At 36.8% G+C, this 24763-nt stretch overlaps 1 long non-coding RNA gene across 1 annotated transcript in view; it reads left to right on the top strand.

The window, feature by feature from the left end:
* LOC136872716 (uncharacterized) overlaps positions 1-22399 on the top strand; it is a 97447-nt gene extending 75048 nt beyond the window's left edge. The window contains exon 3 of the long non-coding RNA XR_011018052.1: positions 17622-22399. This is a non-coding gene — a long non-coding RNA (uncharacterized lncRNA). The remainder of the gene's footprint in view (positions 1-17621) is intronic.
* Positions 22400-24763: the final 2364 nt, after the last annotated feature.

Genomic DNA, 24763 nt, shown 5'->3' on the forward strand with positions numbered 1-24763 from the left:
ACAATGGTTTCCCTGATTAATTTTGCCATGATTAAAAAATATACTTTGATTCGTATTAAAAGTTCTACCGTGTTTCTTGAATGTATTTGTGATTTGGTGAATCGTCAAGTTATTATACGTAAATGTGACATATTTGGTTTTATTAGTTCTGTCTGGTATCAGATTTGTAGACAGCTTATTTCTAATTTTATTGACTAGGTGATTGACCATCTCGACTTTAAAACGATTTAATTTTGCTAAATTCTTTATGTAGTTTAATTTTATCTTTAATTTATTAGGAGAGAGAAATTCTCAAAGCTCTATAAACCAAACTATAAAAAGATGCCTGTTTTTGTGAGCTGGGGTGTAATGACGAGTTGTTTATGGTTATTGGAGCATGTGTCGGTTTCCTGTATATCTGGAATTCAAAACTGTTATTTAATCTTGTGACCGTTATGTCCAAAACATTCAATGATTTATTACGCTTGTCTTCCTTCATCAATTTTACGTTAGGGTCAATCCTGTTTAAACTTTATAGTATCCCATTACTATTAGTGATGTCTATACCTCGCAAGTTTGTATAACATAACGTATGCTAACTACCTACATTAGTACGTAAACAAGTAGATCAACATTTTCAACTAGAGCCCACATTTGACTCCTGCACACGTTCTACGTCCTGTCTGTTATGTTTAAAGCAATATGGATCATTGTGTTTTCATAATTCAGCTTGTGGGCACTCTATTTTAACTTACATTCTGGAAACACCACGTCACATAAGTTGCATTTTAATTTTCGTTTTTCCATAGGATTGGTGTTCACCTTAGTGCTATTTTTATAGAAAAAAAACATTCCCTACTGTTTTTAAGACGAAGATTCAATAATAGTTTCAGACATAAGGTTTTGAATGGACATTGTGATAATTTTAAATGTTCATGTTATTACGTTTTTGAGGTGTTTTAATGGTGTTTATTACATGTAATGTAATTCGGTTTTTAGACTACTGTAATTTTAATTTTGACTATTGTCTTTTTAATATATTTATGACTGTTCACGAACATAATTTTAAGATTAAAATTAATGGCTGAAGATGCTCTTTATAAGAGTGAAACATGTCCCTTAGAAGAATTAATTGTATGAAAGTGTAAACACCAATAAAGGTGATTTGTATTGAATAGGTGGATAAGAAATACTTGTTATAATTGCTGAGAATAACATCATTCAATATGGAACAACGATGAGGATAATGACCGATTATCAAACAGTCTTACTGACTTTGACAGCAGTGAAACTCACAGTGGAATGAAGTGGTTTTGCAATTCCACTTCATTATATAGTGCAGCCTATGGTGCGCCGCTCGCTTATTGGTCTGCCATGCTGGAGGGGCAGTCGCTGATTGGCTGTTCTTCGGCCAATGATTGAAGCATTAAGGAGCCCAATGTACATCGACCTGCCTTGAGGGAGATAGGCAACTGATCACCCGTTGCGTTTTTGTGGTCTGCTTTCAGGACTGGAAACCGGGCTTTTTTTACCCATTCAGATTCCTCCTTACGGTTGAAGCTGTTGGTGTGCTTCAGGATTTCAACGGCTTCCTTTTGTAGCCGGGTGTGATAAGGTACAGTAGTTGTCAAGCACCAGCACTGAAGAGCAACCTCACAATTCAAGAGAGGAAGGTCCTTAAAACTCTGAACATGGACGAGAGTGTACTAATTTTTTCCACAGATAAAGGGAACGCCACTGTCATCATGGCTGCTAATTATTACACTGCAAAGATGTCAGAGATTTTGGACCCAGAGGCCTACCACAGACTACTGAAAGATCCAACCAATTGGATTCTTCGTAACACCAGCAGCCTTATTAAAGCCTCATCATTGCCAGAGAATGTGAAGAGGGAAACCTCCAAAAGTTATGGCGCTTTGATCTTTCTGCTTGTCCCAGCCAGCTATGTCTGTTACGCTCCTTCAGTTTTGTGGCAATGCTGCGTTTTGTCATGCCTATGTATACCTGGTCGCAGCTGCATGGCATCTTGTAGATACCTGCTGAGGAGAGAGGATGGCACTTGTCTTTAGCATATCAAAAAGTTCCTGGATTTTCTTCGTTAGCCTATATATGGTTTTTATCCTACAGGACTCCAGTAACCTTCCTATTCTGTCAGTTGTTTTCCCAGTATACGGCAGAAAGACTATAGCTGCCGGCTGCTCTTCTTCTTTCTCCCTGGTTGTTGGTTGTCTGGGATGGAGTGCTCACTGGATATCTTTATGGCTATAAATGTGAAGAGGGAAACCTCCAAAAGTTATGGCGCTTTGATCTTTCTGCTTGTCCCAGCCAGCTATGTCTGTTACGCTCCTTCAGTTTTGTGGCAATGCTGCATTAACGAGTAGTGCCATACTAAGGTGGCTGAGCTCCTTGTTTAAGTGCTGAGATTGACAAATTTTTCTAGTATGGTCGGCTAGCATCTTAATCACTCCATATTATTTTCGTGGGTGGTGGTTGGACATCTTCTGAAGATAATGATCAGTGTGAGTTGACTTGCGGTACACTGTGTCTCTCAAGTTTAAATTGGCCGCCTTCATTACCAGAACATCAAGGAAAGGGAGTTTTCCTTCGTTTTCTGCCTCCATAGTGAACTGAATATTGGTGTTAATACTATTCAGATGCTGTAGAAACATCTGTAGTTGTTCCTGTCCATAGCTGCGGATCACAAATGTGTCATCTGCTAAGTACAGCCACACCTTAGGTTTCAGTGGTGTGGTCTTGAGTGCCATTTGTTTGAACTTTTTCATAAAGAAATTTGCGATCACCGGACTTAGAGGATGGCGCATGGCGACACCGTCGATTTTTTCGTAGAAATTGTCATTCCACAGGAAATAGCTTGTTATTAGGCAATGGTTGAACAAGTTGGTAATGTTCTCGGGAAAAGAAGGCTGTCTAGATCAGGAAATCTGAAACTCGTTTTGGAAATAGTTTAAACATTTCTCAACAGATGTCGCTATTATCAACTTATGTTGCACCCTCTGGGATGAAGATGAACTATTAATTTTCAAAGTAATTTTGTATGTCAAGGTCTCCTAAACTGAATTATTTATAGTTTGTTTTTGGTGTTCAAAAGTTATCAACACTTCTATCTCTTTGTGCCAACTTAATTTGTTAGCCAATTCAAAAATTTGTACATTTATTTAAGTAACCAATCACTGTTTTTTTATATTTATTTGACTGTCCAATGAAAATTGGGGGCGTCACTGGGTTTCGATCCAGAGAAATGTGGAACCTTCCTCTCCGCTATAAAAGCTGGCACATTTTGGGCCATGTTGTCTTTGTGATCACTTCAGTCTAGAGTGTGTCCATAATGGAGGCAGGGGAAAGGCTCTCTCGTCCATTGTCAGGAGGTCCACCAGCTCAAGGTAATGGCAGATTCTGCTTAACAACGTAATAGTCTTTGAAAGCTAGCTCGAGGGGAATGTTTCAAATTTCTTTCACAATGGAACGTTTATTTCTTAATGTAAATTTCAAACAAGTCTAAAGAACTTGCTTAAATCTAGGGAATAAAGAGTGAGGAACCCTCTTGTATTCCCTCTCAACTTGATATTGAGGTGACTATGATTTTGTAACCTTTAACTTTATCTCTTAATTTTGTAAACATTCTTTCCACCTAGTCACCTCCGTAGTATAGGCTTATCTTCTGTAACATCGGACCATAAGCCTAAATAGGGTTTTAAGTACAACCTGTGTCTGAAAAGTTCAGTGAATGGTCTCATGAAACAAAGACAACGTAAGTTACACACAAAGCTCCTTTACTGGCCTTCAAAGTAATCTCTGTTAGCTACAACACACTTTTGACAGCGACTGTAAAGCTGCTGGAAGCTGGCAGGAAATGCTTCTTTTGGAATCTCCCAGAGAAGCCTTGTCACGCGTTGATGGATACCTGCTACACTGTCGAACCAGTGGCCTTTCAGGGCTAGTTTAAGATGGGGGAACCAAAAAAAAAATCTGCCGGCGCCAAATCTGGAGAATACGGAGGGTGTGGAAAAACAGTCACCTGGCGTTCAGCGAGAAACTGGGTCACATGGATCGCGGTGTGCAGACGAGCATTGTCGAGGAGGAGCGTCTGCTGTCCACTCTGGTACAGTTCAGGCCGAACCCGTGTGATGCATTGCAGTAGCTGTTTCAAATCTCCCTCATAGAATTTCGCGTTGACAGTTGTATCCTGGGTACAAATTCATGATGAATGACACCATTGCTGTCGAAAAAGGCGATCAGCATTGTCTTAATCTTGGTCTTTGTGTGCCGACTTTTCTTGGGGGGCAGAGAAGACGCTGAACACCACGCCATTGACTGTCTCTTGGTCTCCGGATCATACTGGTAGCACCACGACTCGTCTCCTGTAATGATGGTTTTCAACACTTCCGGATTTTGGTCACAAACGTCAATGAAATCTCGCGACGTTTCAGTCCGAGTTTGCTTCTGCTCATCTGTCAGGTTGCGGTACAAACCGGACATTAATCTTACACTTTTTCAAATGTTCGTGAAAAATGGTCCTTACACTGTCCTTGCCTACACCCACTTCTTCTGGTATCATTCGTAAGGACAATCGCCCATCATTCGCAAGCATCTGTCGCACTTTTTCGATGTTGTCTGGAGATGTGCTTGTGGTTGGTCAACCCGAACGTGCCTCGTCCTCAACACATTCCTTTCCACCTTGAAAGCGTTTAAACCAGTCAAAAACACACTTTTTACTCACTGCTTGAGCGTGGTAAACTTGCACTAACATTGCGTGTGTTTCTGTTGTCGTTTTGCCTAGGTGGAAGCAAAACTTCATGTTAACGCATTGCTCCATTTTGCACTCCATTGTGGAATGACACGAGTCCTCACACTGACTCTGTGTGATGTGTTGCAGCATTCAATTCCGTTTAACTGAGTTGAGTTGACCAATAGGGGGCACTTGGTGTCATGTCTCGCAATGCGTATGAGCGAGCGCATCGTCCGAACTAGCACTGTGTACGAACTAGGAGACCATTCACTGAACTTTTCAGACACAGGTTGTATTTCATGTGAATTTAAAGAAGTGCAAGAGTTCACCTCCTAAACATTTTTCTTTTCAGCCAGTAATGCTAACCTTTTTATTTACCAAAGGCCATGTAGGATGGGTACTTGTTACCCCTGTCAAACTCAATTTCATTCATTTCATTTTAAGGCAATTAGACTGTTGAGCCAAGAAGACAATGAATACTGTTTGTTTTGTTAAATGTAGGTTGTGCCTCTGATAGACCTGGAATGTGTAAATTTGTAGAGCAATGAAGCTCTTCCACTGATTTAAAAATTTGGGACACCTGTCTCCTTGACTGTTGGTTGAAAGGAACAGTAGAGCTCATGTAAAATTTGTAATTAGGGAGCTTCAAGCTCAGGCCGTTAATTGATTATTAATTGATTATTCTGATATTTTTCCTAACATTGTCACCCTAGCTCATGAACTAGTTTTGTACCTGATTTGTTACTTGCTTAGCGAAGTGTAAAGTTTAAAATTTGAAAAGAAACAAAAGATAATAAAATATAGCTCCAATTTTAAAGTTTTAAATTAACTTCTGACTTTTCAGTATCCACCCATTCATGCCCACAGCTTCTTTCACCTCTGTAAACCACGGTATCCCAATAATAATAATAATAATAATAATAATAATAATAATAATAATAATAATAATAATAATAATTGATGTCACGCTTAGCAGCAATAGGCCAGGTATTATTCTAATTGATAAATCAGAAATATCCACATCCCTTATAGAAATTGCTTGTCCAGACACCTCCAATCTGCAAACAACATTAACCATAAAGATATCGAAATACACAAAACTGGGAATAAAAATACAACACCTGTGGAAACTAGAATCAGTCATCACAATTCCAATAGTAGTATCGTTATTCCAAAAATCTTGCACAGCTCTCTGGTTGCATTAAACCTGCATCATCACACCTATGTGGAACTACAGAAAGCCACCCTCCTGAGCACCTGCTACACTGTGAGAAAGTTTCCAGGAATGAATTATCCTCTGAGTTACACCAAACAGCATGAAGTTCCAGGCTGCAGTTCCGGTAATACTGAAGGACAGATTCCCAAAATGGGGAGATAACAAGTTGTTTAGGGTCATCATCTGTGCACATTTATTATATACTAGCAGAAGTACCCGTTCTTCGTACGGGTTATCAGAAACTGGCTTTAGTTATACTCATACTATCGGTAAACTGACTTCATTAGATATTTATATCACTGGTGTATTTACTTAAGTATGTAGAAATTATTTGTCATGTTTGGAATTATAGTGTACCTATTTTTATATCTCCCCCCCATGCCTCCCACCTTGAATTGTTTTGAAAATAAAATACAGCCCATGTTACTCACTGGCAATGTAGCTTTCTGTAGGTGAAGTGATTTTTAAAATCGGTTCAGTAGTTTTTGAGTCTATTCGTTACAAACAAACAAATTTTTCCTCTTTATAATATTAGTATAGATATATATGTGTTGTAATTATTTCTGTTGTAAATATTATAAATATTTGTAGATATCTGTATACTGTAGTTTCATAATCAAGAGGGCGACTCCTTGCTTAAGCCGATTCAGCCCATAATGTTACTGGCGCAAGCCAAGCCTTCCTTAATGGATGTAACAACAACACCAATAATAATAATAATAATAATAATAATAATAATAATAATAATAATAATAATAATAATAATAATAATAAAAAATTGGATCCATCTGACAAACTTTAGTCCAGGGAGTATGACACTCAGAAATTAAATAGACATCATGTTAATGGGAAATTATGTGATAGGGTCATTTTAGGTAACAGTAACATCTGTGCATTATAAACCAAGAGTAGAATACAGAAGAAAGGATGAATGAAATGTTCATTTATTTGACAAACTATGTGAGAACAACACAATTCTTTTCAGTATTAATGATATTATAGTTTTGGAGAGAGATCAAAAGAAATAAACTGCTTGATGGGCTTTATACTTAATGAATTATTAACATTACTTACTGCATTTGAGGAAAGAAGAGATTATAAAACATGGAACATATTCATGCACAGTGAATAATAATTAAGGGAACATTCATATATCCTTTAAATGATACTCCTGTTGAATTAAAGAGATGATTGCCTTCTTTGTGCTCTAAAATTTGGAGTCACCATATGTACCTATTGCAATATAAATGGTATACATTCTTTTGAATAATAGCTCCTAACTGTAAAGTAGCTTAACATTAAAAGAGATATACATTTCACATATAAACTATGATCCTTCAAGACTAAATTGATTCTAGTATTATTGATATTTAAGAATGTTAGCTAAATATGAATAAAGTCTTTATGTGAGCAGATATGTATATTGTTTTAGACGCTGATAAGGGTCCTTTCTATTAAACTTATGGCACTTTTAAGTTATGAGACCAGAGATGAAAGTAAAATATTAAACTGTAGATAATACTTTCAGTACAAATGCCTACCTGTGATTCCAATACACTAATTAAAATATAGAACAGCTCAACATAATTTTCATTTGTAAGAAGATTTTTAACAGATGTCTTCAATACAATAGCAAAAGCTTTAAAAGTTGACATAAAACAGGAACTGAAGTCCTCTCCTATCCTTGGAGTTGCATATTTTCACAGCTGATCATACTGGCCAGAAAAAGACATCTAAGAAATATAGATCGAAGAAGAATAACTTGTTGATCATATTACTGCAGATTACTTGGATATTATGCCATATAACTTTTTACAGAATAGGCATCATTTTGCTTTCCTATGTAGAGGTCATTGTCAAGAAAGCCAGCATAAATTTACTTTACCATATGGTATATTTTGCAAATCTTGATGGGTTATTTCCAGCACCAACTCTAAAATTTAATGTACGTATATACAACCTTCCTAACCTAACCCCATGGCACTGCAGCCCTGAAGGGCCTTGGCCTACCAGGTGACCACTGCTCAGCCTGAAGGCCTGCAGATTTCAAGGTGTCTTGTGGTCAGCACGATGAATCCTCTCGCCATTATTCTTGGCTTTCTAGATAGCTCTTCAATTCCAACCACATAGGCTGAGTAGACCACGAACCAGCCCTCAGATCCGGGTAAAAATCCCTGACCTGGCCGGGAATTGAACCCGGGGCCTCCAGGTAAGAGGCAGGCATGCTACCCCTATACCACGGGGCTGGCTGTACATCCTTCCTGCCTCATATAATTATAATGAAGCCCAAACCTATTGTAGGACTTTCTCTTTGACGGCAGTTGTTGCTGAAGATGTATATTTTTAAAACATATCTTAACTTATTTCCTCAATATCTTACGTGTCACCTAACAACGTACATCCCTATTCAATAAATTAACCACAAATCAACAGGAAATTTAACATTTCTGTGTTTGTGCTACCAGTACCTGAAGATGTCCCAGCAGTTTTAGCTGTACTTAAAGACAAAACGTGATGTTTCAACTAAACTCATGGCACATACAGTTAATTAAGAACCTTCACTGCTGTCTAGTCAGTTGGCTTGCAGATACTGGAGTATTATATGGTCAGTGTAATGTCTTCCTAAGCCATATTACTCCCCCTGTAGTTGGGGGACGCAGATGAAGAATACACCCATGGTATCCCCTGCCTGTCGTAAGAGGTGATTAAAAGGGGCCCAAGGGGCTCTCAGTTTGGGAGGGTGGGTTGGCGACCTTGGAGCCCTTAGCTGAGTCCAGGCATTGCTTCCACTTACTTGTGCCAGGCTCCGCACTTTCGTCTATCCTGTCTGACCTACCTTGGTCAACTCTTGTTCTTTTCCAACCCCGACAGTATTAGAGCATTCGAGGCCTAGGGAGTCTTTCATTTTCATGCCCTTCATGGCCCTTGCCTTTCTTCGTCCGTTACTTCATTTTTTGAAGTGACGGATCCCTTCTCTTATTTCTTTTTCTCTCTGTCTACCCCTTGTGGGCAGGGGATGCAAACAACAAATACACCCACCGTTTCCCCTGCCTGTCGTGAGAGGCAACTAAAAGGGGCAACCAAGGGATGGTTGTATTAGAACCATGAAACTACTTTTGATTAGTACCATCTCGCGGGGAACACCAAGGGTCGTCTTTACTTGCGGGTAGTACCACTGTATTAGGTACACCAGAGGTTGTGGTTAGTAGTAGCAGAGAGTGGTTCACTGTGGGTTTCCAGTACCCATGATTAGTATCATTGTGAGAAACACCACGGGTATGGGCGTTGCCTGTGATTAGTACCACTATATGAGCGACATTGAGGGTATGCGTTGCCTGTGTTTAGTACCCACTATATGAGGAACACCACGGGAATACCGGTGTCCATGATTAGTACACGTAGGTGAGGAACACCATCAGTTTGCATTGCCTATGAGTGGCCCCATTATGTGAGAAACACCATAGGTCTGCGTTACCCGTGTGATGTACAATACTTGTGAGTAGTACCATCATGTGTGTAATGCTGTGAGTCTCTGCTACTTTTGATTAGTACTCCAACATGACAAATACCGTGGTTCTAGTTTACTTGTGATAAGTACTATTATGAGGGGCCGTTGACCTGAAATTTGGACCCCTTTAGCCAACAAGCCTCCTCGATTCAGGATTGTGCATTAGAAGTGGTCCCTTGGTCAGTAATACTATTTTTTATGTTAGTTTTTTGGTCACATCCACTGATTGTTTTAAATTCATATCCCTCCATTCATTCTTCATGACATTTTAATTTTAGTCAGTGGATGATTTTGAACTTTTAATTTGTCATTACATTTTGTACCATTAAGGGCCGATGACCTAGATGTTAGGCCCCTTTAAACAACAAGCATAAATCAAGCATCAATCAAGCCATATTACTAACTTTCCTGACCATATTCACTGCCGATCATATCAGACAGTTCCTCATTTGACCTCACAGGCTGAGTGAATGCTATTTCATCTCTGAAACCCAGATTAAAATCTATGGACAAGCCAGGAATTAAACTTCGAGTCTGTGGGTATGAAGCTGAGATGCTGCCCCTGCACCACAGGGCTGACTCAAAAGAATGATATAACTGTGGCTAATTTTCAAATCTAATAGTAAATAACTACAGCCTGTTCTTAATGATAATGAAACAATATCCTCTTCATGTGACTTCCTTGTTAGAATACTATGTTGATAATGCAAGCATGAATAATGAAACTGTTTTTACAAGCCATTTCATTTTCTTGTACAGTAAAATCTTGTAAATCTGTACTGGTATCCCGATAAGCCAGACTTTGCTTAATCCAGATACAAGAAGAAAAAAACCACTTTTCCCTTTGCAAAAATCAAATGATAATAAATATGTCTCTTGGTCATGCTAATTTCAAATGGCCACCAGACATAAGACATAGTGTGTACGCTTGCTAGGTAACATTGTCTGGCCATCCATCCATACCTTACATCATAGCCTGAACGGTTGCTAGGGTACATTTCCATCACGTTAACTTCTGTAATGCAAATTTTCAGATGACCCCCTGCCATAAGACATTATGTCAAACAGCAGAAGAAAAAAGGAAATTCCTTAGAAAACGCTCAGTGCGAAGTTTTAAATGTACCTGGAAGTCAACATTTGCATTCGTCACATAACTCCATGGTGGTTAAGATTGTTTGTTGTGGATACTCATTGCAGTCTGTTACTAAGCTGTTGCCTTAAATGTATCTCATTCTTGCACAGTACAGTATTGCATTTTACTGAATTTTAACATGTTAACATTATGTTATCCAGTAAGCATCACAAACACAAGGGTCTTTCTATTCACAAGAAATGAGCATAATAGAAAAACTTGAAAAGGGTACACCCATGCCTAATAGTTGTGCTGAATATAAGAATCAAAAAAACAGATTGTATGTAATAATTAAGAAAGAAGTGATCTGTTGACATTTGCACTAAAATTTTAAAAAATTTCAAATGAAGTGAATGAGAAAGTCCACAAAGAAAACCCGAGATGATGCTCATGTAAAAGTGATTTACACAACTATGTTCAAGCGGATTGCTGTTATTGAAGTATGGGTAAAAGTTAGGCATACATTTTCTTCAAGTTCAGATGGGCTTTTCAGATTTTCAAGATACAATAATAGAACAAATAATTGTTTTAAGTCTTTGCCCTTAAATGTACAGTACTATAATAGAAGTGTACTGTTACTTTAAACAGAGTTTTAATTCAGTTTCTACTGTTCTTGTTGGTTATTTCAGTTAATCTATACTTCCCTTGATCTGGTCAATTTATCACCCCATTTATCTGGATCAATGAATTTCATTCTATATTGGTCATTTGTGTGCAAGAAATTAAAGGCTTAAGTGTTTGCTATTACAGTATATTGAATTTAATTCATATTCAGCTAAGATTTCTTTATAAGTTCTTTATTTAAATAGGTTTGTAAGAGTTTGAGGGTCAATATGTCACTCTTTTAATGTGAAGCTTTTCTGTTTGGAGCTTTCTCAGTGTAAAACACCTACAGGAAAGTATTGTTAGAAATATCTGCATAGAAAAATCATAGTTTAGTCTTGTTTGAACAATATTGTCATGAGAGCACCATATGGCTTCTAATAATGGGTACATTTACAACCAAAGTTAAATGTAACAAAAGATCATATTACAACAAGACATATTCAGTTAAAAATACTTCCGAAGGAATGCTTGTACCCTTTACTTTTTTGTATGAAGGGAGTAAATAGTAAAATCTGTGGCTTTTAGAAATTCACTCTTTCATGTGTTCGCTAGTTGCAACATATATCAAAGCATGGTAATATGGTATTGATTCATCATAATGCAGATATATGAACTGTATGTATTATAATCTTTTCTCTGTATGCCCTACTACATGAATTCTTGATTTAACGCAATAAAATGCCATGGCTTAGATGTTATAGCCTTAGTTAAGTACCATGTAACAAATCTTTGAAGACATTTGTGATAATATAATTATGTGTTTTTCTTCAGATTTTGACTTTGGATAGAAAATTATAACAAATTTTCTACAAATCACTGAAAGCATGTAGGGTAAGGATTCTATTTGTGGGCAAATGTTCCTTCCATTCTTCTTTTCTTTTTATAAAAATTATTACATTAACAATTTTAATCTTCCAAGGGTTGTTCTATAAAATATCCTTAAATGAGATATAAATAAATCCTATATACATACATTTTCATCTGTGGATTTAGGACAGACTATATCTAAGCAGACAAAAATCTTTCTTATTGAAAATAATTTAGGCTATATAACATATTGAGGTCACCATTTCCTCTTTGAAAGTCATAGCAATTTAAATGTTAAATGCAATGTTTGATTTCTTTCTTGGATTCTTTGAGGTGATGGTTTTAAACACTGTATGGAATAACAGCCAAGGTTTGATTTAATATATTATTGGATGCACTGATCCAGAACTTTTCAAACAAACCAACTTACAAAACTTTCATAAATCTCATATTTCTGTTAACAGTGCATCCTTTTTTTCTTTTTTTTTACTTAATAGATAATAAATATTGAAATCCTTGTAGTTAAATATAAAATACAAAAATGCTATCGTACATGCTACATTATACATGTACAGACATTGGATTTGTTTGTCACATATTGACTCTTTGCGCGACCCAGAGACTGCTTACTCGCATTTGCTTCAACACGAATTTCAGCAGCCAGGCAACGTCGCAAGTTAATTTAGGGCACTGCACTAAAATCCTACAAGAGATAATTGCAAATTGGGTACAAGCACTTTTGTACCTGCACATCTGATGTGATGATTAGTTGAGGAAGCGAGTTTGAAACAGAAGCAATGTTTCAGTTCGCACAGATATTAGCAAGAATAAGTTTGCAATCAAATGAAAGATATCCTAATAATAAGCCATTTTAGTATAAAATCCTAGGAAACAAAGTTAAAATATTAATATTATGCCTATTAATATTAATTCTACAGAAATGTTGAGCATTCAATCTGAATTTTAGCAGTATGCAATTCCTATTTAGATCTGGTGAAGTTATATGAATTGTGTGAGAGCTGAACTTGTATAGTAAAGTCAAAGTAGTCTAAATACTGGACTTCTTCTGTAAGTGTCCCTAATAATAATGGCCATGAGCATCTAGCATGTGAAAGTTGTAGGTTGCAGTGGGAGGAGAGAATGTTATTATTTATCTTTGTATTATATATTAATAAATTTATAATTTTCTTGTCATATTAGAGTTAAATAAAACCAATGCTGTCATGGTGGTCATATATGGCCACATGATGTAGGCCTATGGCCATTAACAATTGCTTGCCATGTTGTATGGGCAAGAGAAACTCAATGGCATCTGATGGAATGTAATGGATTTTATGCATGTTCTTGCCATGAAAGTAGAAGATTTGTTATATATTTTGTACTTAACTTTTGTTATATACGGTACTTTAATAGTACGGTATAAAAATAATGTCTATAAAAATAAGCAAATCAACTGCATTATTGGCAATGTTAACAACATGGAGGGTAAAATAGATGGAAGAAAAGGAAGTGGAAGAAGAAGGTTTGGAATGTTGACAGATGTCAAACAAGGGAGAATCTATGAACAACTGAAGCAAGATGCTCAGGACAGAGGATCATGGATGATGTCCAGTTGATACATGTCTCAAGACAGTTTCACAGAAGAAGAAGATTTCTGAAATTAAATGTTTTTTACAGTGGTATGCCATATCTGTCAATTTTAGTATGGGAACACATATCACTTAATATAGGCAATGGTGATGATTCATTGGCAAAAGTCTATAAATGACCTAACTGCCAAATGAATCATTATTTGATGAGTAGGTTTATCTGTTTGTATTGAATTTTTTTAGAATATTTCAAATCTCCATTCTAAACTACAGTGGGACTGTCAAAATAATTTTATTACTTGCTGTAGATTAATGAATCCTTATTTATGATTAAGGTGAGAACAAGCAATTAATAAAGGAGTAGTGTAACTTCAGTTTTGATCAGATAAAGACCTGCTGTGTCTTCATTAAATTGTGTTCACTGATAATGTTCTTCCAAAATGTTCTCTCTGTTTATAAATGGAGATGTAATGATATTTTAGGGAGTGCAGTACAACTTAACCTGAAGATCATCAGTGATAAAGATAATATTTACCATTTTTCTTAAGTATATCAAAAAACCAAACCAAACCAAACCCCATGGCACAACAGCCCTGAAGGGCCATGGCCTGCCAAACGATCACTGTTCAGGTCGAATGTAATGTAATTCTCAAATATAATAATGTAGACTGAATGGACTTCAAACTAGCCCTCAGATCCAGCTAAAAATCCCTGTGCTGGCCAGGAATCAAACCCGGAGCCTCTGAGGAAGAGGCAGGCACATTACCCCTACACCGGGGAGGTGGGCTTCTTAAGTATATGCAACAAAATGAAATGGCGTGTGGCTTTTAGTGCTGGGAGTGTCTGAGGACATGTTCGGCTCACCAGTTGCAGGTCCTTTGATTTGACCCCCATGGGCGAGCTGCGCGTCGTGATGAGGATGAAATGCTGATGATGACGACACATACACCCAGCCCCCATGCCAGCGAAATAAACCAATGATAGTTAACTTTCCCGACCCTGCCGGGAATTGAACCCAGGGCCCCTGTGACGAAAAACCAGCACGCTAACCATTTAGCCATGGAGCCAGACAGTATATGCAATGACTAATACTGACAAAACAGTGTTATGTGACTTAACACATTTCTGCTTATTTTAAAGCTGTACAATGACTTCATGTAGCTAAAATTTGTCTCATACTTTCATAATTTATTTCAGGTGGTTTATGTTTTCCTCTCATATAAAGAATATTTTACATTATACAGTATAGGGTCTACATTATTCCGTGTTTAAACAGTGTAATACAATACTTATTATTGTGAGGTCTGCGATATAGTAAGCAACTGTAATAAATTTGACATAAAAATTAAATTGTTATTTCAGTGCCTGAAATCTTTTGCAGTCACAACATTTTCCTTGCGTAAGTGTGGAACTCCCCTTCAGAAATTGTAAACAAAATAAATGTCAGCTGTGGAATTTGATCTTCGGACCTCTTCATGATACAGCCTTGTAGACCTGTTATGGGCCATTGCTTGTGGTTCTTCACTAGAAATAATTTAACACAAATGGGTACAAAGGTTGGTATTTTAATTTTACAAGGACAACAGAAGTTTTGTGTTTACAAGGTTCTTTACATGGCAAATATTTCTTCATTTTTATTGCTTAACAAACTTTCTCAGAGTTTGCTTGTAACATTCTTAACTTGGAAGTTACCACATAGATACCTGTGGCGTCTGTATTCTGTTTGGAGATTTTTTTATTACCGTACCTTCTATTTGTAGCCAGTAGCATTTTTTCATCCATTGTGGGTTCGAGCCCCACTGTCGGCAGCCCTGAAGATGATTTTCTGTGGTTTCCCATTTTCACACCAGGCAAATGCCGGGTCTGTACCTTATTTAAGGCCACGGCCGCTTCCTTCCACTTCCTAGGCCTTTCCTATCCCATCGTCATCATAAGACATATCTGTGTCAGTGCGATGTAAAGCAAAAAAAAAAAAAAACCTAGTCCTTTGTCTGTAGAAGAAATTATTTTTCACTGGGCTGAGTGGCTCAGATGTTAGAGTACTGGTCTCTTGAGATCAAGTTGGTGAGTTCAGTCCTGGCTCAGTCCGGTGGTATTTGAAGGTGCTCAAATATGCCAGCCACACCAGCATGTAAAAGAACTCCTGAGGGACAAACTTCCAGCACCTCAGGGTTCCAAAAACTGTTAAAGTAGATAGTGGGATGTTAAACCATTATTATTATTATTATTATTATATTAAATTACTTTTCATAGAAATAATGCAAAAAATTGGGCATTTTCTTGATAGTTCAAATCCTCTCAGTGTTATGTTCTGAATATAAGCAACTCATTTTTTTTAAACACCAATTACTGTATAAAATTTTATATGGTTATTGTTTGTCTGGTGCAGCCCTTGCAAAGAAGACCCTCTGACGAGGGTGGGTGGCATCTGCCGTATATGAGAAACTCTGTGTTTTTCTTTCAATTGGCTTAACGTCGCACCCACACAGATAGGTCTTATGGCAACAATGGTATAGCAAAGAGCTAGAAGTGAGAAGGAAGCGGCCGCGGCCTTAATTAAGGTACAGCCCCAGCATTTGCCTGGAGAATATGTGTGTATTATTGTGGTGGGGGATAGCATTGTGTGTGGTGTGTAAGTTGTAGAAATGTTGGGAGCACACATACACAGTCTCCAAGTCAGGGGAACTGAATGTTTTAAGATTTAAATCCCTGGTAATCAAACCCAGAGCCTCAAGGACTGAAGGCCAAAATGCCGACCACTCACCCATACAGCTGGACATATATTACTGTGAATTTCTAGCTATAGCCCTTTCAGACCGTGTACGCACAATTGTGCGGGTTCGTATTTTATTTATGTCAGAGCTTATTTGACGTTTTCTTGGCGCTAGACTGGACTGCAGTGCTTGTACGGGACATGTAGCATGTACTTCAGCTGTTTTTACTTTGTACTTGACTACCAGGGGGCACGAAAAAGAGTTTAAAAATACAGCTCATTAGCAATATGGCGAGAAGCAGTAATGCCTAAAGTAAGTATTTATTTATTGCATTTATATTAATCTAGAAGCTTTACAGAATATCAGAATATAATCAATGAAGTGTGTAAATTGTGTAGCAAATGTAAAATTGTGAACTTAAAACATCATATGTAATACCATGAGGTTTTGAATGTTGATACGCACATATGTGCGGGCTAGGTTTCCATACAGGCAATGAATGCAGGAGTGCTGGGTCCTGTCACAAAAAGGACTGTGAAAGCAAAACCCTTACTCTACATGAGAAATGTAATGTATAAGATTTTAATTGTTTAAAATCGTTCCACACTGTAAAATAGAACATTTGATCATGTGCATGTGCATATTCACATGTACTGAGTTGAACTTTTTAATTTTTTATTTTTTGCAAGTAGTGAATGAAGTCCTGACACGCACAATTGTGTGGGTTCTGTTTTTCAGCCAATAGTTCTTATTTTGTAAAATAAACTCTAAAAACATGTATTTGAGAGCATTTTAGTAAGTTTTTGACGTTTTGACAACTTCAGATTTCTTTCAGGTCTGACGACAAGTTGCTGCTGCCAAAAGGGCAGTAAAAGCAAAACTCTTCCTCAATGCAAAAAATGTAACGTTTACTTGTGTTTGAACGAAGATTTAATTGTTTTAAATTATTCCTCACTGTAAAATGGAACATTTGATCATGTAGATATGTATATTCACATGCATTGAGGTAATTTTTCTTTTTTGTTAGTAGCTAATTAAGTCCTGACACGCACAATTGTGCGGGTGCTTTTTTTCAGATAATAATTTTCATTTTGTAGAATAAACTAAAAATGTATGTATTTAAGAGCATTTTAGTAAGTTTTTGACGTACAAACAAAAATTCACACTGCCAGTTTTCTTTCAGGTCTGAAAGGGTTAAGTTAATATTTATGCCAGAAAAGAGCTGAGCTTATACATATCACCACTAATTTGCCCCTTTATGTATGTAATCTAAACTAGAATGAAACATTTATATTTAATTAGTATTCATTCTCTTTATTTCAGGGGCTGCCTGGCCGAGGCGCTAAAGGCGTGCTCAGTTTGCCTGGAAGGACATGGGTTCGAATCCCCATCAGGAAGTCGTAAAATTTAAGAAACAAGATTTCCACTTCTGGAGGTGCACATGACCCTGAGGATCACTCAGCCTACACCAAAAATGAGTACCAGGTTAATTCCTGGGGGCAAAGGCGGCTGGGAGTAGAGTTAACGACTCTACCCCATAAAGTGCCGAGGTTACGGGTAGTGGAAGCCTTTACCTTCCACCCCGCCAAGGCCCTTCATGGCCTGTATGGAGATGACTTTATTTTTTACTTTGCATTCTCTTTGTTTAGAAATAATACTGCAATCTCTTTCATCTATCCAATCAGCAAAGCAATCACTCAGAAGTCCGACTCGTTGGCTGAATGGTCAACGTACTGGTCTTCGGTTCAGAAGGTCCCAGGTTCAATTCCCGGCAGGGTCGGGGATTTTAACCTTCATTGGTTTATTCCAGTGGCTCGGCGACTGGGTGTTTGAGCTGTCCCCAACATCCCTGCAACTCACACACCACACATAACACTATCCTCCACCACAATAACACGCAGTTACCTGCACTTGGCAGATGCCACCCACCCTCATCGGAGGGTCTGCCTTACAAGGGCTGCACGTGGCTAGAAATAGCCACATGAAATTATTATTATTTATCACTCAGAATATGGAAATGAGATCAACAGTGAGGTTTCTGTCTTGTAAGAAGATGATCAATCATTTAACACTACAGTGGCAGAGATTCTTTCATTCCTAGAACAGAGGTAAAAGGTCATATTACTGATGGTCACATGAATAATCACAAACAACTGCATCACATTTCTCTAAGGAGTTTTGATAAAATTAACCAATTGAACACCTTTTGTTAGTCAGTCGTCCACATTACAACAATGATAAACTTTCAGAAATACTTAAAAAAAATTAAAAACAACCTAAACACATTTTGCACACACATCTTCTACTTTTCATGCACATTTTCCACACAATGCTTTGAGGCACTTGCTGCATGCATCGCTAGACTTGATGCCTTTACACAGACCAAATTCTTCTTTTTTAGATGAACACGGTCCTACAACTTCCTCTTGTTGTTGTTGTTGCTCTTCCTCGTTCTGTCTTCTTAGTTCACTTACCAGCTTCCTACTCATTACTTGCTTCTAAATGCCTAAGCATTGATAACTGTTAGATCTAGAATATTATAAAAGACATGCATTGGCCACCTCCTGCATGCACCCTTGGTGGTATATTTACGAGATATTTGGTCGAACACATCTACCACGTGTTTCGTGCCATTATAGATTGTTACAGTTTCTGGCTTCTTCTTTTGTTCTGTTACTTGAGCATGCCGTATGCTAAAAAGAAGTACGTCTTGTTCTTCATCCCTTTGTACATTGCTACAAAATGGTTGTAGAGTTTAATTCAGACTTGGACTTCTTCACCTCAGTAGGGATTTCACAACAAATGGGGTTGATTGTTCCCACCAACAAAGATTTTTGTCTTGGAATTTCTTAGCAAGTTGGAGGGAAGTGAAGATGCTGTCTGTCATCTTGTTTCTCCCTTGATTTAGAAATGGCTCCATGAGGTGAAACACAACACACTCTCGCAGTGGCTGCTTATCCGGACATGCATCAACCTTACCAAGGTGTGGAAAGGCATTGCAGATGTAATTTGTGGCCACATGTAACAGCAATCCAGAATTTTAGTCCACACTTGTCAGGCTTGTTTGTTTTAAATGGAGGAAATCTGCACCTGGTTTTGCTCGGAAGTAACTGTTCATCAACTGTTATATTTTCACTCGTGCAGTATCCACAAATTTGTCCCAGATTCCAGAGACAGGAGCGAACCTGTTGGCTGACAGGCGCTCAGCTTGGGTTGAGTTCTCGTCGAAATGGATGAATCTGAGAAGCTCTCAAAATCTATCTCTTAACATTGTGTCTTTCATGAATTGCTGTCCACAAAAACATGACCATAGATCATCCACAGACACACTTTTCGAACACAGAACATGCCGTGTATACATGATGACAGTCATAACCTCCAACTCCTCGAATAACATGGTTCAGTCCTTCTTCTTGAGTTCTTTCTGAGCAATTGATTCTGTGTGTCATTTCATTAGATGAAGCATCAATTCATCAAAGAAGAAACAAAAGGCACTAATGACAGAGTTGTCAAATCATTAGTAAGCATATGTTGTGGGATCTCCCCACTCTTTCTGGACATTCACTGCAGTCTGGCCTTCCAGATGAAGAGTTTGAATCCATGATCTCCCACTCTGTTCCATCTCAAGCAACCATCTTCACTGATGTAACACCTAACTGAGATTGAGACATTTGAGGCAAGTTCGGAGCAGGACCATATAGTAAGAGCTGGCCCGTTTCTGTGATGTGAGCGCTGCCACCTTGTGACTGTCAGGCGGAGGCTGTGACGCCAGTAGTCAGATAAGTTACAGTCCTTGCAGCCAGCTGCGACTTCCTCTGTTCTTTTCTGGTTATCACCAGCTCTATGCAAACACTGTGCCTTTAGGCGCTGACCTTTTGTAATCTCATGTTTGTAGGTATTTATTTGGCCAGAATAGATGACCTGATTGCACAATGTGAAAAAACTCGCTTCTCCAAACTGAACAAACAAACAGTTTGTTGGCCAAAATGAAGCTCTAACTCTACATAGCCTTTACAAAAGAAAATATTTATAAAATCCTCCTATCAATTGTATTGATAACCGTCAATACGGAATGAGATTCATAACTTGCAACTACATAGCCTTCATAGTTACAGACAAAGACCCAACTCTGGGGATTTTTTGAAAGGATGTGCCATCTTCTGATGACAATTGGATAGGAGTTTTCTCTCATGGTGGATTAACCATCCCTTCTGAAAGCTAGAAGAAGACAGTCGATGCGTTTGAACCAGCTTTTAGAACACTTCATAGTGAGCCTAATTTGTTTTGCAAATGGAAGGGCATTATTCATGAAGTGAAACACAAACTCTGGACTCAGTATCCTCATGTATGTAAAGAAGCGATTCACGTTGATACCAGAGTTCGGACATTTATAATTATTAGATACAATCACCAAATAAAGAAGTATAAGTGTAAGAGAAATGAAATGAAGGAAAACATGAAATGGATACCGTACATTCAAAGTGACTTAAAACAATTTAAAACTGTGAGGAATGCATTTTTCTCTTGTACTTTTGAATTAGTGAACACGATTAATACAATACTGTGTTGTTGGTGATTGCACAGGTTCATTTTGCAAGACGTAATTATTGGATAACTGTCATTCCGTGTTTCTCTATTGATGTTTTAGTACTGCAGTGTTGATAATAACAAGAATAATAACTGTAAGTGACGTGGTAAACCATAATTAGAAAAAGGATAAGAAGGGTGCACAAGAGACATTCCAATATGAATCTTTACAAGGAAAAAAAAGAGCGTGCGTGGAGTTCAATTTGCATTTATCAAGTTCTGACAGGTGTATTGACAGTGGATCGAGGTTGACTTTCATTAACATTTTCAGGTTATAAGATGAGTGTATTCAAAGTTCTCCATGAATTTAAAAAAAAAGTATTTCGCTAAGCCACCAGGAGGAGGATCAGACAGGTATTGGAATTTTTCTCAAGTAAATATTATAAATGCTGCTGTCTTGATTGTTCTATTATTATTTGTCTCTATTTTTAGGTTATGTATTTTATTCTGCTCCACATTGTAGTAATTACTGCTTTTATTTAGCAGCAGTAAATACTGAAACTGGCTGTTTTAAAGCAACCAGATAGAATGTATTTTTAAATGAAAAATTTCAGCATGATTGTATTAAACATTACTTGTATTCTCTAGATCTATATAGTACTAAAAAATGTTTTTAAAGGTAAACATAAATAAGCATAAAATAATTTTGAAATCAAGTGTGTAAAGTCAGTCATCTTGTGGTTACTGAACTGTAAGCTTATACAAGCAAAAGTATCTACTGTACGTTTATCAACAGCTATTAGAATGAAGGCTTTGGTAACATAATTCGTTATCAGTATAGTAGTATGATATGACAATAGCACGAATTAAGCCAGATCAGAAAACATTGTACCTGGCTTACGTTGTCCTACCCAGTGGTGTCTGACTGATGACGTCACGAATCGCTTCAGCGGGGTGACACATTCCAAGCCGCAGCGGGCCAGCCCTTACTATATGGTTTTGGTTTGGAGGCAGATTAGTACTTTCGACTTCTCCTACTGATGATTCATCCTCTGTCTCATGATCTTCGTCCTCACTAGTCTTGTTTGTCTCAAGCAAAAAATCATCATCTGAAGTGGATAGTTCACTTTCAGATTTAACATCTAAATTTTCTAGCAGTCAGTAGAAAGATGATCATAACATGACATGTCTGTAAGAAGAACACTTTCTAAGTGATGAGATGAATACAATAATCCCACTAACTGGAACACTCATCTGACAGTAAGAGCTCTACCATACTAATAATCCAAGCTGGGTACACACCGTTGTCTGACAATGCAAACTGATGCGTTATAATAAGGAAATGTACAGGTGTCGATAATGACCCCTTCCGCTGTCCAGGGTATGCCATATAAAAAATCCATGGAAATGTAAATGTCAAGATATTTGAAGAGAAACCAGATAAGAGTGTTCACATTATTGAAGAAAAATTGAAGGTTGGTGTCTTTTGACCCCTTCTGCTGTTGTAGTGTTAAGTACAGTGTTGTAAGAAATATATAATCATAATGGATGCATAATTTTTGCTATGCTTAAAAATAAAATATATTCAAAATTTAATGATGCAATTTCTGAACTTTTGCCTGTTTCCTGCTGATACATCTTGTATTTTCACTTTACAGTTATCCGAGTTCCTTAACATAGAATTGCATTAACTGTTAATGTCTTGAACTGATTCCATTGCATTTTGGATATTGGGAATAAGCATGTGGGATATGCCTTATGGTCAACTTGAAAGAGAGAACTTCTGAGAAGTTTATATAATATTATGTAGATTTCAACCACATAGCACGTGGTTTGTATTGAATAGGTGATGATAATAAAATAAGATAATTTTGCTTTCGTAAGTCTTTCGAAGAAATGTTATCATATAAACTCTACATTAAATAATTTTGTGTTCAACTTCCAACATCATATATCAGCAAAACTAAGAATTAGGGATGTATGGATTTATTTTAAAATGCTAAGATAATTGGCATTAAAAACAATTCAGTTTTTATTTTCTTCAAAATTCTGACTGTCTCATGCAGACATTGAACCTATGATCCTGGAAATATGTAACCAGAATAGATGGACAATTGAAAATTTCCTTTTTGTGATTATCATTAAAGAATGACATTTTCAGACCTAATTTTTCTTGGAAATAATTGTTGTTTTACATGCAGTTAATTATTCAGAGAGTTTCATAACTTACATGTGGTATTGCAAATCAGAAGGTAATAATAATAATAATAATAATAATAATAATAATAATAATAATAATAATAATAATAATAATAGGTAATAATACAATTACAAACAGTAAGTAGAATCTGGGTATTGGATTTTGTTTAAATTTTATTTTCAATGATATGGTGTATGCTGCACTATTCTAGATGTCAGTCCAAGGCAATGTAATGTCTGGAAAAAGAAAGCAAGAATGTAAATAAATTCTCCTTTCAGAATTGAGGTATAGTTACATTGGTTGTTCCTTGAGCACCATGACTGTCTATTACAGTTTTTATACAACATTAAGTGGCCTATGAATTCTATGTATGTATACAAACATCAGTCATCTTCAATTCAATTTTTTTCCAGCAAAGTAAATTATATTATCTTTCTTATCAGTTACTGTACAGTCATTGCACAATGGCTATCACTTTCTGAAATTTTATGGTGGTATAATGCTTTCATTATGGACTAGAAATCATGGAATCATACAGTTTCTCAAAACAAATAAATTTATCTCACTTAGTACTGTATTGCACAATTTAATTATATCTGGCTAGTAATTCAATGCCAGCCACAGATCAACTCTCACACAATAAATAGGTTAAATACTGAAGTTGTGGAAAGCCAAATAGCAATCACTTTTTGTTTGTTGTTCTACAACTGTTTTAAGAGTACCTCTACTCTACAATGGCAAGATGTCTTTCATTATTTCTAAAATTGACTTATTTTCATATTCTTAATTCAGATTCAAGATAGTTCTTTGTATACCTATTACTTCAAACCTGTCTTAGTATCATTATATCAAGGCAATGATAAGTTCTTCAATACCGGTAAGAAGATATTCAGAATATAACAGAAAGTCTTGAATGACTTAGAGATCTGCTATACAGTAAAATTGTTCTGAAGATGAGGAAATTTGATTGCAAACATTCAAGTAACATCTTGAGGTTGATGAGAAATGGAAATTCAAGGGAAAGATATGACATATTACAGCTGCATTGAATTAAAAATTAAGATTAACTAACGAATAATAAGTAAATTGGCAAACAGCAGCTGATCCAACTATGAAGTCTGCACAGTGTATTGATTATAATAATAATATAGGCCTTAATGGAAACACGCGGCCGCTTTGGCACTAGACATGCACACTAGATTATACGGACATCTTACACCCTGCCACAGTATTATACCACAATGAGGAATGAAAAATGAGCTGATACAGAAAATTACAAAAATGAACTTAGTTACCAATATGAAACCACACCAATGTGAAGATCATTGATTGTAATTTACTCGGATTTTCTTCACTTCGTTGCGTTTGAATATTAAAAACTTCATATGAATGGTATCACGCACAGAATTTGACATATGTTAGGTAGTGAGGAAGCTGAAGTAGTTTCATTTTATTGAATATGAGAACAAGCATATGAAATGAACAAAATTTAAGTATAGTTTCTAGTCTCTGTGAGTAAAAAAATGTATGGGCTTACAAGTATCATTTCAATAAAAATCACAGTATGGTAAGGGAGTTCACTAAGCAAAGTTCCCTTTTTTAATCTTTATTTCAAATAATCAGTTATCCTCTCAATGTTATGACATTCTTTGAATGTTTGTGTAAAGGCAACTAGTTCCACTTTCATTCATCAGATATTTCCAGGAATGAATGCTTAGTCAAAAATGTCTGTTGATCA

The sequence above is a fragment of the Anabrus simplex genome, chromosome 4 (assembly GCF_040414725.1).
Source record: "Anabrus simplex isolate iqAnaSimp1 chromosome 4, ASM4041472v1, whole genome shotgun sequence".
NCBI lineage: Eukaryota > Metazoa > Arthropoda > Insecta > Orthoptera > Tettigoniidae > Anabrus > Anabrus simplex.